Source organism: Hippoglossus stenolepis, chromosome 17, assembly GCF_022539355.2.
Source record: "Hippoglossus stenolepis isolate QCI-W04-F060 chromosome 17, HSTE1.2, whole genome shotgun sequence".
Taxonomy (NCBI): Eukaryota; Metazoa; Chordata; class Actinopteri; order Pleuronectiformes; family Pleuronectidae; genus Hippoglossus; species Hippoglossus stenolepis.
The window spans coordinates 11479940-11499082 of record NC_061499.1 but is presented as its reverse complement, the minus strand read 5'-3'; the positions used below and the strand labels follow the sequence as shown (position 1 = coordinate 11499082).

General features: G+C 42.9%; 1 protein-coding gene across 7 annotated transcripts in view; it reads left to right on the top strand.

Moving 5' to 3' along the window:
• elmo1 (engulfment and cell motility 1 (ced-12 homolog, C. elegans)) overlaps positions 1-19143 on the top strand; it is a 105030-nt gene that overhangs the window by 14225 nt on the left and 71662 nt on the right. For 4 of the 7 annotated variants that reach the window (XM_035182796.2, XM_035182793.2, XM_035182795.2 and 1 more), the window contains exon 1: positions 11849-12030. The exons of the other annotated variants lie outside the window; for them this stretch is intronic. The gene's annotated coding sequence lies outside the window, so the exon portion shown is untranslated. Of the gene's footprint in view, positions 1-11848; positions 12031-19143 lie in introns of those variants that run through there. 7 annotated transcript variants of the gene reach the window in all.

Sequence of the window (19143 nt, the reverse complement as noted above, 5' to 3'; positions counted from 1 at the left end):
CCTATGTTAAAGAAAGTCCTGGATCCATCCATCCATTGTCTTCTGCTTATCCGGGCTGGGGTCACAGAGGTAGCAGGCGTCCAAACGTCCCTTTGCCCAGCTACGCTCTCCAGCTCTTCCTGGGGGATACAGGGCATTCCCTGGCTAGATGGGAGGTGTAATCCCTCCAGCGAGTTCTGGGGTCTCCTGCAGGTTGGTAAACCTCCAACAGAAGGCACCCAGGAGGCATCCTGACTAGATGAACCTCCTCAAAAGTCCTGGAGTCACCCACTTATGAAATGGGTTCTTCCTTGGGTCATGCCCCACCCCTCCTCAAAATTAAATGGAAATCAGGTCAGTATTTTTTTAATAATCCTGCAGAGATACACAGACGAGCGGCAATTAAAAAAATTACATAACTTACTTGACGGAGGCTATTATGACACCAATTGTTGTCTAAGCCCTGACACTGGTATGCAGATGTACTGTAAATGCAGGGTGGTTTGGTGTAGGCCTCGTCATACTTTGTTGGCCATATCCACACCATCAAAAGTCCCAGAAACGGAGAGTTTCATGGGAAAATACAAAGACTTTGTAGAACATACACTGTCTTCCAGTGTGTACGTCTGTAGGCGTCCCCCTTGATATGAAAACTGTCTGCAAGAAACCCTGGTTCTGTTTGTTTATCTAAAGACTGAGCAAAGGAAAAAGCCTGGTCTTGGTGGCTCAGCACTCCATTTGCAAAGGAAGTTCCCTGACCCGCGATGCCCAGTCCTTCGAATCCCATTAAACTCTGTGGAGCACATGGCAGCCCTGCCAGCACTGTGCACAGAGCGAGTTAAGCTGCTATAATGTAACAGAGCAGGCCTGAAAAAAAGCTGACGAGTCATCAGCGTACCACTAACCTTTTAGTTTAAAACCCCACTAACACTGGATTCATAACTGTAATGGCTTTTGCAGTGGGCAGTGAAATGAACATGCTCAGTGTATCGTGAAAGTTTTTGTTTAAAAGGTCATAATGGATTGTGGATCGAAATCAAATGGATTATATGTTTTTTCAATATACACATTAGTAGTTTCCAAAACATTTCTCTTTAAAAATAAAACCAAATGTGTTGTTTATTTAACTTTCTCTCAGTTAAATTTAAAGTCGTCCTCCACTCAATAAGTTTTCTTATTGTTACATCACTTCAACATTTAGCATCATGCAGAATGATGTTCATAGATGTATCAACATGATGCTATGACAGTACAACTTGTTTGAACACATTTATGCATGTTACACAAGAGTGATGTGCAAACTTGAAACCTCTATTACACATCCGCAGAGAATTCATAGATACTAAATTTTAAATGAGGGAGAGAAAGTCATTTTTCTTTTTTAAATGGGTGTATTTTTTATCATTTTGGGGGGGGAAAACGTAACAGAAGCAGATTTTTATCCCAAGCAGAGTATTTTTAGTCTTAAGACGTGTGTGCGGGGGCGAGAGGCTGCAGCCCTCGCAACAACCATCGGTGACGGCTGGAGCATCAAGTGTGCCTTAGGCTTCATGTTTTAATACCTCACAGTAAAGTGTAATAACAAATTCAATTTCTTTTCTTGGAAGCACTCATACAGTGGATGCACTTGTTTTTTCTCCACTTATGGAACGTTGTGGTATTAATGCCCAGTTTTAATCTCAGTTGAACGAAAGCTCCAAGTAAACTTTATATGAAAGAGAATTTGTATGTGTCATGTGTTAATTTCATAGAGAAGGATGTTTAATAAGACACCGCAACACACGAAGCCTTACACTCGGAGTAATTACCATATTCTGTCATCCTGCCAAAGCTGTGGGGCAGTAAAGTTCTCCTTTCTCTCTAAAACGAGTGAAACTAAGCCTTTAGCTACAGTATTGTTCTTGCATAATCGCCGCAGCTTTATTCTGGGACTTAAACACGCCTCATGCTTGGTCGGCAGAGTGCACGGGTCTTTTCTTGGGTTTGTGTGTGTGTGTGGAAGTGACTTCCCGCTGCACCTGCCATGCTTTTCAATTGGCACACAGTGGCCGTACACCAACACTATCTTCCTCATGAACGGCTCTAATCCAGTTGAGCGTTGGAAGATCCCTCAAGAGTTTAGTATCCGTTTAGCTGCGTTGTGATAACCGCTGTCTGTGTTTTATGAATGAGACGCCCCACAGAGGAGAATATAAAAGGCAGTTTAACGTCTGTTGTCTTTTGCCGGCGTACCCGCTTGTGGTTGTGTGCCCATCGTTTCCATAATAACCTTTTGTCTGGTACATTTCCATCTGATGTCTCGGGTGTAAATTTAGCACTTTGAGGAAGTGGCTTTTTTTGTCTTTTCGATTTGGCTGAACTTTTAGTAGAACTGAAACTCACTTGAGCGTCACACAACTGAACTGATTGACATAGGGAATGAGGATAGATTTAAAAATAAGTTCTCTTTTAAAACTTGATTTTTTTTCCGACTTCTGCTTTTGTAAGGGTTATTTTTTATATCAGTATCGGAGTTTGTATGAGGTAGAGTGGCAGCAGGTATGTGGTGGATGAAACCCGGCTGTCCTGTTGCTGTGTAGGAGAAGAGTTATTGATTTGCCCTGCAGTTACATGGTTTGATTAGTTACACAATGTGGAAACCGGTTATAATGTAATGTCTGTTTTGTTTAGTTTTTTCAGTGGCAGCCCCCGGTTTATAACTGTGTCAGTGTTTTTATAGACGATAGGCGGTTTATGTTTATGTGCTTGCTTGCTTGCCTTCTCTGAAAATGCGCCCACTTGGAAGGAGAGGGGGTGTGATGGAGATGCTCGGATGCGCTCTGTGATCGGCTGGAGTAGTCAAGGTCACTTTATGATGGAGGCGGGTTTTTTTCTTTTTCTGCTTGTGAATGAAGAATGCTGCGCTGGTCCCTACTGATGCAACGACGCCTCCTGCAACACACACACACACACACACACACACACACACGCACACACACACACACAGCAACACAAACATGCATACAGGCGTCACAGTCAGACAATGGGACTATAGACCTGTTTCCATGACTTCCCCCACCGACCAACCAAAAAGCACCATTCATCCCCGCCTCACTCACGTGGCCTGGCAGGGTTTTTGTGTGGTCGCAACCCATGCCCTCTATACACCCCCCCATCCCTCACACACACACACACACACATAGAAACTGGACAGATATGGGTCCAGTGAACTTTTTCAGGATGGCTCATTCCTTGCAGCGTTGCCCCAGAGGCTCCAATCATTGTCTGCAGTGATCGAGGGAGGGATGGAGGGGAGGGTCTGTGTTCCTCTGGTCAAACCATCCCCCGCTCCTCTCCCAAAACTCTTTGCTGCTTTTGAAGAGTCACACTTTGATGTCTCTTTACATCACAAACTGTTGTGTCTTTGGAAACAAGCCTCGCTTTTGTCGCATTTCATTTGACTTCTTTGAGTTTTTTTGTTTGTTTTTTTTGCAAAAGTTGTATATTTCATGATATCAGAACAATTTCAACTTTGCTTTTGATTAAAACATTTTTTTTAAATTAAATTTGTTCTATTTCCCAATGTGGCAATATTACGAGAGAGATTGTTTTGCTCAAGTCGTATATAGACCAAAGTGTAAAAAGAACAAGTTGTGGATTTATGAAAGGTTATGAGTCAGACTACTTTGGTTTGGTGCAATGACTTCTTTCTCTCCACTGGTTGCCTGGCAACTTGTCTCACTCTGTTTTTTTGTTGTTGTTGGGATTAAATAAATTAGATTTAACATGCTAGGCAGTGAACAAACAGATATGAAAGATCTATGAATCTTTTCATCAGACTCTCGGCAGAAATATTTTTTTCCAAAAGTTTAGTTTGATGTATGACAAGGACTCAGACATGAGCCTCTTGTAATTTGTTTTCCCTGTTGTTAGCTGAAACCCTGTCATTAGCTTTTCTGTTTCAATAATGATTTATGAGAAATGTCTTTTTAAAATCAACATATTACCAGTGTAAATGTACACCGAAATAACTGCTTCCATGGTCGTCCGCACGATGATTATATCCATACGCCGCTGCTGTTCATGAGCAGCACTGACTCCAGTCTGCTCCTTTCAAATACCCAGGCTCGTCTTTCCAGCTTCATCCCGACGGTCCAGCTATGTAAGTTGATTACGCCAAAGACCCCACGGGCCTGCAGCCAGACCAGCCACTGTGGAGTCTGCAGAGAGCTCACATAGCATCGCTGACATTTTTATCTCCCCTGCCCGCATCTTTCCCCTCGGTAAAGCTGAGGTAATTTAAGGTTTAGAAACCACTGTTATCAGCCTCAGAATTTAATCTGGGGTCCTAAAGCGTTCTGGTGAAAACGTGATGGAGTGTGCAGACATTTTCTTAGGAGGAAAATTGTGACGGTGCCGTGTCTTTCATAGCAACTCGGGCTGTATTCATTATGCAGTAAATCCCTATTCCTAAAGATCTCAGCCTGCTCACCACTACAATAGCTGCTGATGTCTTATTTGCTAATTGCACAAGTCAGCATGCACACAACACGGTTCACTGATTGCTCGAATCCAGCAGCTCCTGCAATGTTAATGTTTCCAGCTGCTGCAGAAATTCCCAAGGTCTGGATCAACTTTAGAAAGATTGGAGCAGACAGTATTTCTATAATTTAGTCCTCCTATACTGTACGTGTCAGTTTGGAATAAATACACCGCGGAGAGTGGGTGTTTGACCTGTATAGGCTGTTTCCGACAGGGCTGCGAAGCCTGAGAGCAGAAGGTCACACTGTTAGTGACTCACTAAGCCTGTGGGCTCCCTCTGCCTCTCTCTCTCTCTCTCTCTCTCTCTCCTGCCGTCTCTCGCACACGCACTCACATACTGGCTATACTGGCTTTGTAACGACACTCGTTGACATAATGTGTTCTCTAGCCACTTATTCTAATTTTAACAATCGCAACTCAAAGGCCAACCCCTACCCAGCCTAATTAACCTAAACCGAATTCTAACGCCCACCCTACAACAAAGCCATAACCATCAAAGAGCCCTTTGAAGTTGTAAGGACGAAAGTCAGAAGTTCACACACGTATACTCTTGGACTTCGATCTTATACCTCTTTTACACCAAAATTAGCAGGTGTACGCAGGTTTTGTAAATGCGGGTAAACCTGCTAATTAAAGGCGATTAACTCCTTCCCCATTGACAGTAGAGGAGTTTGCCTTTCTGCCTTTTTCCCGGTGCATCATGTTTGACGTCTCTCAGCTCGCTGTCTTGCCATAAGCGTGTTCACCCAGGTGTCGTGTCTCCATCTCTGCCAATCGGAGCGGCGGCCGCTGCATGACTGACTTAGTCCTCTGACCTGGGAGTGAATGCCGATTGTATCCATTCCCATTTCAGTCGAGCCAGAGGTTGGTGGGTGTTAGTAGGTTATTTGACCCTATTCTATAACCTTAGCCAGCGACACTAAATGCCTAACCCTAACTATTTAGGGTTGACCATACTGTCCACGTTTCGTAACAGCTGTGAGTTGCATACTCGTTCGGGTCACACACATACAAGCCCACGGTTCCATTCATACTAAAATGAGGGTCCGCATCACTCTGGCGTTCTACGTATATGACCTGATCCCACATTCCATTCCAGGAGTTGCATGCACAGTTGATCTGTACAGTCAGCATTTTTGGCTGCACACGGGTGTCCGCATATCCTTGCAGACATGGATGGATGATGACATTTACGTCACAAGAACCGTAGCGGACACAGAAACTTTTTAATTCACCTTTACTCTTACCCTAACACAAATCTAACTCAACACCTAGACCCAGTTTTAACTGTCCCTTTGACCCACCGGCCTTTTTGAAGGTGTCTCAGAAAGTGAGGATCGGCCAAAATGTCCTCACTCCATGAGGTCCTCGCTCAAAATGGTCCTCACAAAGATATATGTGCCAGTACACACCCTTGCACTCAAACACACACACTTGCCCTAATTGTCAGTAAAAAGGCTTGCAGGGTAAACACCTAATTGTTTTGCCTCTCCTCTGTTGTGAAGCTCTCACTACAGACCTTGATGCTGACTGGTAGAGTTATGTAACGTGGGAGGATGGCATGTTATTTTTATATCTAAAGAGAAAGGAGATTGTGTGTGTGAAAGGTGCACGTAGCCTATTGTGTTTCAGTTAGCCGGGCGATGGAGGAAAAAAAAAACAACATGTGCAATCATCACCTTACATAATGCTCTTGAATACACAAGCCTTTAAGTGCACGGGATGAAAATATACACACTGGGGTATTTTAATGGTGCAGATAATGTGTCATAAGCACTTGGACATCCCAGAATATCATATCACGAGTTGGATGTGATCAGTGATGAACCTCATATGGGAACAATGTGTCACCTTGTTTGTCTGCATTTTAATTACGTGGAAACAAACACAATGAATTCAGTCATAATCAGACACGATTTCGAGATAATGAGATAATGGCAACAGGCTTTAAAACACAAAACATTCCACCTGTGTTTATGATCAGTGTTGTGTTTTCTCTGACTTTTTAACACTATGTGTTTGCGTACATCTATTCAGTATTTTCTATCTCATCATGTTTACTTAGAAAGAACAGTTTTTAGAACTTGTTTGTAGAACAAACCGCTTTTACTATTTGCATGATAAATATGAAGCTATGGCTGGCAGGTGTTTAGCTCTGCATTATATTAAAAGTCTAAACATCCCATGGTTGGATCTTGTTTAATCTGTAATCCAAGGTGTAAACAGTTGTTGGGGGGGGTGGAAACAAAAAATGACTGGTGCTTCTCTGACTGTGGCTGTGCACAGATACAGTGAGGTTTATATAATGAACACCATGGATCATTGTAGTCGAAGAAAACAAAAGCATAAAACGTCCAAACTTATTATGGACTCTTATTAAAGCAGGAAAATCTCCGCATGGGTAAACGTACAATGGCTTTTTTTTGTCTCAGGTTCAGTCAATATCCAATTAAATGTGTGTTATAGAAAATGAGTGGGAGAAGCAAAGACGTAACATCAGCCTGCTCAGACAGGCGCATCAGCCTGTCTGAGCAGGTACTTATTATTATTGTTATTGATATTATAATCTTTAACTTTCCAGGATGATAATTCGAGGATACCTGCACAACCTGTAGGCAGCTTCAGACCCGATTAACAGTGTCGCTCTACCTGACATCTCCTGCAGTGAGATGGGCTCAGGAGTGGTCCAATTAAGTAGCTGCTGCAGCTACAGCAGCTAGTGTACCTTTGCCTCTGTGGTCCTCTCTGCAGGACTGGGGATGCTGAAAAGTGCGACGTCGACTTCAGTTTCCCAGGAGAAATCAGATTTTTAACTGTCTGCGTGTTTGTGTGCAGATGATACAGACGAGAGATAATGTCACGTCACATTTACACATCCTATCTCTGCGGTCGAGTTCTCACAATGCTTCATTTGCGATGGCCTCTCAATCTCTGTTTGTTTCTATGCTTTGCAAACCAGCGCATGTATAGCTGGGGGGGGGGGGTTTGTTGTTGATGATGATGAGGATGATCTGGACTCTGAGCTGTAATTCACTGGAGATCGTCCGCCCATGGGATTGGTCTTAATTACATATGACCCGTGATAATTTTATTACAGGTTGCCCACCTGTAAATCATGTCCGCTGCAGACCTCCTCATTAGCCTCTAATGAGTAGGAAATCTGTCCTGTTCAATGTGGGAATACTGGAACTTTGTATATCTGCAGCAGGCTAATAGCTTGTGTTTAAATCACATTCATAAAGGCAGTACTGAATGGTAGCTTATTACAACCAGCTACAGGTCGTTTTGGTTTATTTTGTGCAGGATATTCTGAGTGATCATACACCGGTATACATGATGTGTTGTTTAGAAAGACGAGGTGCAGTTCGGAAGATAAAAACATGGCCTAGATTTCCGTTGTCTGCTCAAACCACTGGAGTGAATGTGGAAATGCATGGATCATAAGCGCCTCAGTTTGATGATTACAAGTAAGGCATGCTACTGCTCTTCAAGTGGAATAAATTTAAATGTGGTTTTGAATAATAGATGATCCCCTGAGGTGCAGAATTATCTTTGACTTACACCCTCCTCTGCAAGCTGACTGTGGGAATGTGCACATTTCAGTTCTTGTTTTAGGAAAGAAATTGGAACGAGGGGGTTATGAAACACTAATCGGCCGAATGACATCAATCGCCCTCTGACATTATTCAAAATCCAAATTTGGATGTAGTTTTTCTCTTATCCAGAGCCAGCAAACAGTAGTAATGTGGGCCGGGGTCAGAACTGCAGCTGACTCTTGAATAGTACAAACCAGAATGAGAAACCTTTATTTTCACGACTAGTCAGGCTTTTGTTCCAGTGATTAATTAACTCCTGATTAGGATTTAAAAATCTAGAATGAGACTCAAAAGCCCATTTCTCCTCAGAACACTTCCGCTCCCTCCATGTTTTTGCTTTCTCAGCTAATGCAGAAATCAGGAGTTTTTCTTAACCTGCTAAATCAACATTTTAAAGCAGCTAATATTAGCCTGAAGCCTCGGTGTGAGAGGAGAAGATGACTAGAAGCATGTTCACATATTGATTGACAGCTGCGAGCTCCCACCCCTCACTTAGGCCATCTCCGATTGGTTCGTTGGATAAGACTTGCTTTAGAAGAATTAAGAAGGAAAGGTATCTGCACTACTCCACTTACAGATATGTGTTAAGACATGTTTTTCAATAACAAAAATGTAACATACGGTAACTTTTAGTTTAATATTTAAAAATAGTTGGAATGAGTCAATACGATAACATATTTCAGGTTTTTGGGTTTTTTTGTGTTCCATATTTTTATTTCTCTAAACCTTTACAGCATACAACACCCTACATTTTATTCTATATACATTTATGTACACTGCTACTTACGCATATATTGACATTTTTCATGTCTTATAAATAAAACAGTTACCTCTAAATCCCGGTAGCATATACGATTCCCTGATTTGCCCGTCAATGATATCTGATTTTGAAATTCTCGTAATTATGCCTCATGTTTTTCTTTCAAACATTGCTTCAGCACAGCCAGTCTTGCATAATAAGGCTGAATAGCTTCTGATTGGAACAACATACATCGGGAAAAGCAGCTGTAGTCAGTTTATCACCCAGACAATCTTTGGCTCCTGAGAAGATGTTTTTCAGATCCGCTGATGGAGTTTGTAAAAACCCGAACAAATGGCAAACACCGTGTAAACAGAGCATCTCATGCTTGCAATGTGCGTTTTAGCTTTTCCAGAAGAGACTTGATAATCTGTTCTCAACACACACTCATCGATTTTAGTTTTTGAAACTGGCTGATAGCAGTCATGCCACTACTCGTCTGAATGTCCCGGACATTATCTTGTAATTGCGAATGCGTCTGACCCGGCTGCGTTCTTTATATGTGAAAGGCAAACTGGTGAAATCCTTCTACCTGGATTTGTGCCATGAACAAGGGCTGGGGGGGAGTGTTGACTTATCCCACAAGTCTGATCATGATCATGGTAGGTGTCAGGAAAATTTGGAGTTTGCCTTTCACATATAAAGTTCATGTCGGAAAATGTCTAGAGCTTGGTGGGTCTTTTGTCTGTATATGAAAAATATTTCTGGACTGCTCTAAGAGAGTCCAATAGTGTTGTACCCAAACATACAAGTTCTGAATCTTGGCGCTAGTTGTCTGGAGAGGGAGTGAAGGAGGAGCGGGGGTTGACCTGGGGGTTGACCTGGGGGAAATCTGAAATGACGACAGACATGGTGCAGCATCCTGAGCGAAGGGTCAGTCAGGCTGAAGGCGTATACAGACCCGGGATGTCCTCGAGGGAGCTGAGATAGTTTGGATAGATTATTGAAGCTTTGACGTGGAGTCCCCGGTGAGCTCTCTGACTCAGCGCTCTTGGCTCTGACAGGCAGTTGTGTGGAGCTCACGCAAATATTTTTCTTTGTGTAGCAAGGAGTCATTAGTGATAGAGGTCCTCTGAACTTTTTCACTTCCTCAGATCTCAGTGGCATTCAGGTTTCGGCTTCAATGGAATGACGAAACGTGAGTATCTCGCCTCACAGTCGTCTTTCCAACGACTCATTTGGTTTATGATATGTTTCTATTTGCTTGTTTTCTTTACACTGGTGTTGCTGCCTTGGAGTGTTTGTGTTACTTGGTTACTTGTTTTTCTGAGGCCCTCTGGGACTCTGAGTCGGAACTAAAAGTCTGGGACGTTTGCATTTACGAGGCTCGTATGAAGCAGAGCTGACCTCAGCCTGGGTGGAGTAAACATCTGTTTTTGTGTGACACTACACTTGGAGCCTCTCAGGCTCTGAAACGAAGATGTCATTGCCCGGCTCCAACAAGTAAATGTCTCATTTGAGCCTTTGGCCTCTTAGGTCATGATCAGTGCTCTATTTTTTTTCAAATCATGTGAGTCACTCTGCTGGTGCTTGTTGTAGACTCCTAGATTTGTTGCATCAGCAGTGACTGTGTGGCGTTATAGGGGTGGAAGTGAAAGTGGTAATCACCTCCAGACAACAGTATTACATGCATCACTGAGTCTAACTTGTCTGTGGTAGTGACAAAACGTCAGGCTAATGTGTGTATTCTTGAACAAGTCCTCCCTTTAGCACTTTCTTTGCTGGATGTCTTGGAGCTTCGTAGTCTGCTGTGACTCTTGTGGCACACTGATTAATGTCCGGGCCACACTGGCTGCGACAGGGTCCAATGTGCATCGGGCATAATCTGGCTTTTTATTACTGCGCCCATGTTATCAGGTTAGAGCCGCCACACAGCACTGAGTCGTGCCCATTTTCTCTGCGTACCGCACGGCACATAAATATTCGCAACACTTCCTGTAAGTGTTTCAAAGTAAAATTACTCTAGCGTTTCTGTTGACTGAATCCATTAATTTGTTTTAACAAGGTTTTTTTGTTGTTATTGTGATTATAGTAGGAGAGGACGTAAATGGCTTCATACTGTAGTGTCCTGGCATTCAGTTGAGTACGTAGGCTTCACATAGCAGCTCTGCAGCAAATATGCAGCTGACACGCTCCCTGTGTAAACAACAGACGCTCGCGAGACGCAGCAGATCAGCGTTACAGCTGCACACGCTAACACTGTGGCCCGGGCGTGACACACGGGTGGCATTATTTTCACTGTAAATCATTAAATCAGTAGTTTAACATTTTTGGGAAAATCCAATTATGTATTGCAGGACTGAAATGACGCTGTCCAGCAAATCTGAGGCTGCAGCAGCCAAGGGGTGATTAGCGTAATGATTGAAAATTAGAAAGAAACAGTGAGACAAGCTCTTGTTGAAGGTAATAAAATCCTCCCACCAGCATTTCTAAAGCTCAGTAGCAGTATATCTTGGTTTGTTTACTTTTGTACTTTTGAGCAAGTTGATTCCTACCTTTTGTCTTTATGCTTAAACTGAAATCTGGACATTTTCCTGAAATTATTACAGAGGGACTCTATGTGAGAATGCAAATGTCAGAGTCAGTTTTTCTCGACTAACTCAACATTTTTGCGTGAGCCCATGTGAGCATACAGCAGGAAAATGTCCAGTCAAAATGTTCCTAACATTTTTAGAAAATCATGTCTGAAATCGGCTGCAGGACTAACGCAGAGGATGGAGAACATGGAGCCCATATGAGATTTAACTGCCAATTATTTTTTTATTGACAGCGTTGATTTGTTTACTTTATCTTTCTTCACATGTATACCTTAAACCTTAGACTCCAGCAACGTCTTCCCGCGCACTTGTCATCTTAGCTTTGAATTTTGCCGCTTTCTTCTCACTCGCAGACCCGTTTCCTCTTTTCTCGACAAACGCCTACTTCCTCCTTCAGCCTGTCTCTCTCGGCACTCTCTTGGTCGTTGTTTTGCCTGAGGCGAGGCGGTGCACTGACAGTCGCGAGGTATTTGTCTGTAGCTTATGATGCTGAAGAGATTTCACCTACAGGCAGTGAACTCAGACTAAACTTGAGTGGTCAAGAAAGTTATTGGCACAAGAAACTCATTGATTGGGAGAGAAAACACAAGGTTTTCGGGTGAGTCTTTTTTTTGTTACTCTTTCTTCGTGCCCCACAGGATGCAGTAGGCCTCAGGGTGAGGCTCCGTGCACTCTCCTGCCTCCTCTTTGTCACCAGTGGGCATGAACATTGTGGTTCGATGTTTACAGTCTGGAGTAATACACGTCTTGTTTTATACTCTACATGCTTCTTGGCCGACGCGAGACTGGACAGTTTTTTTCCATATTTAACCAGAAAAGAATGGAAATGTCATCGCGAGGATATATGTTTTTAAGACACTTGAGCGTTGTGGCCTCGTGGTTTTGATGGGATGGAAATGTGGTGTCAGTAGTTTATGATTCTGAAAAGGATAAAGAGAGCATACTTACACAGCTGATGAATCGGCTGTGTTGGAAAGTAATTACTTGGCAGTACGAAGGTTCTTTCATAATCCACATTATGGATTAGCTGTGCGCCTGTAGCCCTAATTTTGCCTTGTTTTTTTCTTCCTCTGGCGAATGTCTGCTTTTGTGGGGGTTTTCTCGTGTCCTTGTCTCCAAACGTTTGCAGAATGCCATCCAAGTACCTCTATACGTTCCTGACTCACTTATTCACCACAAATTGCTGCTCTGCTTGAAACTCACTATTTAGGCTCAGGCTTGTGCCTCGTTCTGCAATTTGCTGTAGCTCCATGCTTCACCCGTTTCCCTGTGTGTGCAGATTCTGATGCAAGGACACACACATAGTAGATCCCCCTGTACATGTGCTTCTAAAGGGCTCGCGCCTGTGCGGGAGGTCGGATGTCTGCTGATGTAGAGACATGTCACCAGCCGCTGGTGTCAACGTTCGACAGGATATCCTGGTTACAGAGGTGCAGCGAGAACTAGGGCGGCTTTGTCACAGAGAGCGAGGCCTGCTGAGCGGCCCAGCATGAATCACACAGAGAGAACTCACAACTTTAGAGGGTGTCGTACTGAGTTCATGAAAAGTATCTGGTGCTTTGTGATTCCATTCTGTGATCTCGTTTTTCTTTCTTGTTTTTGTGTATATTGTTGCATCTTGAGGCTCTCAGAGTTCCTGCCTTGGTTGAGTGCTGAAGACATATTTCTAAACCCTGACCTCAGCCTTCCCCCTTTTCCTTTTGTCTTCCTCCTTTATTTGTAGCTGTTTTGTCAGCCCTTTGTCTTCGAGCCAGCAGTTTCCTGTGGGTGCGTGTGTGTGTGTGTGTTGGGGAACTGGGCATAACACAGAAGCATTTTCATCCTCTCCTTCTGTCTTTTTGTTTTTTGTCTTGAGACTGGTGTGTTTTTGTGTTATTATTCTCTATGAGTAGCACTTGTGCACCTTGTAGATACTTCTGCAGTTTCAGGGTTGAAAAGAGCAACAAACCTTGTGATGAGATGGAAGTTAATATTAAACTAGAACGATACTCAGTAGAGCACATACCTCCACCAAGGCCCAACGGTCCCCTTGTGAAAGCAGATCCTGATTTTTGTTTCGATCTGCACCAAATTGCACAGACACACAAATAACAGTCCCCTAAACAAGTCTGTTTTTTTTCTCCATGAATTATTCTCTGAGAGATTAAGCAAAATGGAAAAAAAAACCACCTGATCTCACAATGTTAAAAAAATGTGAAAAGAAATTCCTGGATCCACCCACAGATCCAGATCCGCACTAAAATGTTATGCGTTCTCCCTTGACCCACATCCTTTTACCAAGTTTCATTGCAATCTCTCTGTTAGTTTTTGCATAATCCTGCTAAATAACAAACAAACGCAGATGAAAACATAATCTCATTGGCAGTAGGTAATTTTGAAAGTCAGATATAACACCTGGGGGATGTTGTCGTGATTCAAGAGTGCATAAAAACTAGTTAGATAAGATAAGTTTATCTACAATCTATGGGGAAATTGATTGTGCTACAGCAGCAAAAAGGGAATAGTGAAACACACGAGTAAAAAATATAATATAAACACAAGAAACTATAAAAGAAAGAGAAAGTATAGAATCATACAAGTATAGAACCACTGTTCTATATGAACTTGGAGTGTGTGAGCTCTGTGTGTCTCTGTCATACACACACCTCTCCTCTAGGCTGTAACATGACCACCTTGTGGCTCGTGTGTGTGTGTGTGTGTGTGTGTGTGTGTGTGTGTGTGTGTGTGTGTGTGTGTGTGCGTGTGTGGGTGTGTAGGTGTGTGAAGGCGTCACGCTCGGAGCAACAATAACTCGTGGTTCTCTGCACCCTGTCAGTGGTCTTTTGTCTCAGCTCTCAGATAAAGGATCACACACACACACAGATTCACACGCACTCTCTTACACATACCAGGGCCCCCGTGGCGAGGCGGGCCCTTTGTAGAGGCATCGGGTGAAGAGCCAGAATGGGTCCTTTTGAAATTCACCCTGTGCATAGGTTTAATACAGACACACCCACACGCAGATGTCTGCATATACGCCTGTATAGGTATGGAGTTTCTCTCCTATTTTTATTCAAGAGCACAGTTTCTCATTTAAGGAGCATTTCATGTTGAGATGTTGTAGTGCTTTCCCTCAAAACCCTGCCCTTTCTCTCAAATAGTCAGATTTCCTGCTCAAAATGGTTTGTCTCAGATATGAACAACCTGTGCTTCAATTTCAGTCCTACTTCTCACACTCAGGCTCTTCTTCTGTTTGCTGTTACGCTCTCAGATTTCTGCACTTCCACTTGTGAAGTGACCCTGTCAAAAAGTGGCATCTAGCTGTGAAGTTGCATATTGCAAACTAATACCTAAGATGCACATTTGTATAAAAAAATCTTTTTGTAGTCTTTTAGGTTTTTTGACATGAGGAAAAAAAACACGTATTTTTCATTTGAGTACTTATTTAGTATCCCCTTTCAATTTAATGTGAAAACTAACAATAAGTTCTGTTAAACTATAATTGTATTATACCCCTGGTGTAGGAGAAACTACTGTGGCCTTAATAAAAAGGCACAGGCCCTCTGAAGAGCCAGTGTTTAGCTTCCGTGTTCTGGGCCACTGCAGAAGCTTATTCTAAGGATATGAAAACACCAGGATTCTGCTACATCCACACTACTACATTTAATTTGAAAATGCACCAACTCTGCTACAGATACGCCCGGTGTCCACATTACACTAAAGGTTCGAAACACTGCTGTCCCCGTTTTAGTTTGAGAACTCCAGGGTTTGTTTTAGTTTGGACGGGTAGAAACTGAGAGGTTTGGACACAATGATGTAGACACTCACAACCGTTTCGGTCACAACGTTTGCCTTCACTGATTCATCAGGCTTCTGTCGCATACCCACCAGTGTATAATGCAGCATGGATAATCAATTACAAGCCTTGCTGACCCTGTTGACAACTGCTGTGCGGTTAAATTCTGCATTTTACAATGATACAGCTGCTTATGTGTGTAGGAGACCAGATATTATTCCAGCAATTCCAGCAAGTGTAGATGGGCTCGTGCATACTCAGTGTACATGGGTGGTCACATGATGTGCATTTTCAGGCGTGTTGGTATGGACGGGGGTTAAAACTGATACTGAGCCAAAATGCTTTTGTGGACAGAAAGAGTTTTAGTTGGAAAACACAGATTTTACGCGAAAACGTAGTATTGTTGTACGGATAATGTTCAGGTGATTATACACAAATAAAAACTCGGTTATGAATATTATAATCCATTTGTGCCAATAGATTCTCCTTAATCACACTCGTCATTTGTATTAAACTGCATTAGTGGAGTGATTTCATCATGTAATCTACGGGTGGAGAGGTTCTGGAGGATCACAGTGTCTGAACTAGACGTGGTGTGTCGTACGTTTCAGGCCAGGCAGACTGCTTCAAATGAAGCGGTAATTAAATGCAAATGCCTGAGGTCATCTCCTAAAATTTAAACACCGACAATTTAGTGAATGTGCCAACAAAGACTTTCCTTTATAAGCCTGAGGTTCATCAGGGTTGACATTGTAAAAACTGCTGCCTCATGTTCTCTCCCACCATCAGGGTTCCTGCTAAAAGGTCCCAGGAGGAGCAGAGTGGGAGAGGCTGCACTTTACTTTAGATCACGTTCCCCTTGATATTCATGCCCTGACTCTGTTTGTCTCCCCCACCCCACCCCCCTCTCTATCGCTCTATCAGCTGTAGCTTTAATTAAAAGAACTTCAAAGTGTTAAAATCCTTTTTAAAAAAAAGCAAATAGACAACTTCCTTTTTTTCATTTTGCAGGGACGATACAATTAAAATTATTTTCGCGCGGTTCCCATTAGAAGGTGGTGTTGATAGATTCATTAGCAGCTGGAAATAAGATGAGGCAAATTATATGAAGGGTGCAGGTGTAGAAAATAATGATTTGAGTTATTTTCTCAAACCATTACTTGCTTATTACTTACATGTATAGCTCTGGAAAAGTCATTCTTCATCTCACTTCCAACCCTCTTACTTTTGCCCTTTCATCTTCGTCTTTCTTCACAGCCTCTGTTTTGATTCCCCCTCATATCTCTCAAACTCTCTTCCTCCTCATTATCCGTCCTTATCTATGTCGTTTATTCTTTTAACTTTGTGAGGGGGCTGGAGCCAATCCCAGCAGACATTGGGTGACAGGCCAGCATGTCGCAGGGGCCAACACACAGAGAGTTAGACTTTCCAATTTTGGACTGTCGCTGTACTTGCACGTTTGTGTTGCGTCAGCGCCTGACGGTGGCCGTGTTCGCCGCTTGGGGCCGTTCACAGTATCATGCTCGGGACACACAAAGTCGGCTTTCAAACTAATGTGTCATGCTAGCTATCAATACAATGCTAAAGAAAAGTACATGGGGAAATAAAATCCACAACCACATGAACACACACCAGGTTAGCCAGCTGCCTATGGATCTGCACATCTACGTGATTTGATTGGCTGGAGCCTGAGCTTGGGTGTTTGAACATGATGCGATTGGTGCTTTCGTCCCATTCAAAGTGAATGAGCAGTTTTTCTGTTGACGCTTCCAACGCATACATGTGAGTCCATGAGAAGACAGAGTTAATGAAAATTCCACATGGAAGAAAATGGGATTCAAACCCAGAACATTCTTGCTGTGAGGGCGACAGTGCAAACCACTGCACCACAGTGCCGCCCTCTTCATTATCCTTTGTTGCATTTTTAGTTGCACTTTTCCTTCATCACATAACCCTTTACTTTAATCTACTTCTAATGTCATTATTTCACTTTAACCTTCTTCTCAACCTTCCTCTTTCATTTCTCACCTTCATCACTGCATCACCTGTGTTCCCCCCCCCCCTCCTCCCTCCACCCTCCACAGATGATGTGACCCTCAGATTACTCATCATGAATTATTGAGGTGAAACCCAGCACTCCTCTTCTTCTGCTGCCCAACAAATCACAGGACTTCTCTCCACCCCTCCCTCCCCCTCTGTGTTTCCTCTCCTCTTTCCCCCTCTCCCCTGTTTATTGATGTTTTTGGTCTTAGATTTCGACCTCTGGCAGCGGATCAGGTCGCAGGTTTCTGAGCGTAACATGAGATTTAGTTTATGTCCACTCTTTTGCAGTTAATCCGTTAGAATTATGGGCTATTGTAACTAAAACTATACCCTGCAGCGGCACATATCTCTCTGGTTACAGCAGGTGTTTGAAGACACATTGAACAATTACAACCTTGCTGATCCGCTAGATCCAGTTAAACGAGTGGTTTGATGGTTTTGGCAACATGTTATTGCGTAAAGTGCAAAAGGGCAATTACACCAGCAGCGGGATCTTAAATGCCTGTTAAACCAATGATTGGACATAGTGTGGAGCAACTGGTTAATGTTCTTTTTCATCATAATCTGGAAAGATAATATGTTCTGTGGAGAAAGAGAGGAGAGATTGATGGAAGCAGAAGATGTCAGATAAAATAAATGCACGAGTAAAAGAGGAGAGGAAGGAAGCGAGGTCCCATCCTGAAAAAACTGACAGGAGCGTTCTCCTGGAAATGGAAAGAGATGGAGTGAGGTCTGTGTCCCGTTGGCCTGTTTAACCCTCTGGCAGAGGGAAAAATAAACCCACCGCTCACTCGCACTCACGCTGAACCAGGTTGCAGCAAATCACCTGCTCTGACGTGATGAGTTCTGACAGCAGCGAGCTCGATAACAAGGTTCCATTTACAGTGTGAGGAGGCTGCGATGAGATGCCAGAGCGACAGATTGATACGCAGACCGTAGTAAACACTCACTGATGACATGTGGAGGATGCATGGAGACAAACCTCACACCTGAGAAAGTCTGTTGTTGCAAGCGTGTGTCGACTGCAGGAAAAACATGTTGATCCAATGAGTGCTGCTCATGGCGGTGTGTTAAACCGCTGTGTCTCTCAATTATGTTTGAGACCATTTTCAAGGGATTTACGGTGGTGGGTGTGTGCGTGTGTGCGTGCGTGTGTGTGTCTCAGTCCAATCAATAAGCTTCAAGGCCGTCCATCTCTGAGTCATATAGTTCTCAGAAGATGATGACAAGGTGCTCGGAATACGCACACAGACACACACACACACACTGTCGTTACTGGAAAACACAAACCCTTAGTCAAAAGGACAGTGACTTCACACACAGATTAACTTTCCTCTCTCCATTGTAAGGGATAATTCCTGTTTATTACAATTTGTGTCATTATTTTCTGCTTCTCTCTGTTTGCATTGTTTTCACCAAATAAATTACTGAGATACGGGAATATTGAAACATCGCTAATCACAAAAGCAGACTGGGCCAGATAAACAAGCCATTAGACAGATATATTAAACAAATTGGTTTTGTCAGATTATCAGAACCACATTATTTAGAGATAAAGCTGAAAGTAAGTCGTCTGAAATGTTAGGAATAATCCCTCAGTGGCAGGGAAACTGTTTGTGTGCACAAAAACTAAAATTAAGAACGGAGGGTCAAAGTTGAACCAGTCAGAAGTTGGGTTGTCGATTTTAATTAAGAATTTGATCAATTCAATAATGATATTTGCCTATATTTCTATATTTTCCACATCAATGCATTACATAAACATTTAAACAGGATCCTTAAATTGTTTCTTTAAAGAATTGTGACCAGCAATTCGCCACCTGGTGGCTGGCTGCAGTATAGGTCATAAATCCCACCTCCTCCATGTTATTGGATGGTACATGGGCCAAACTA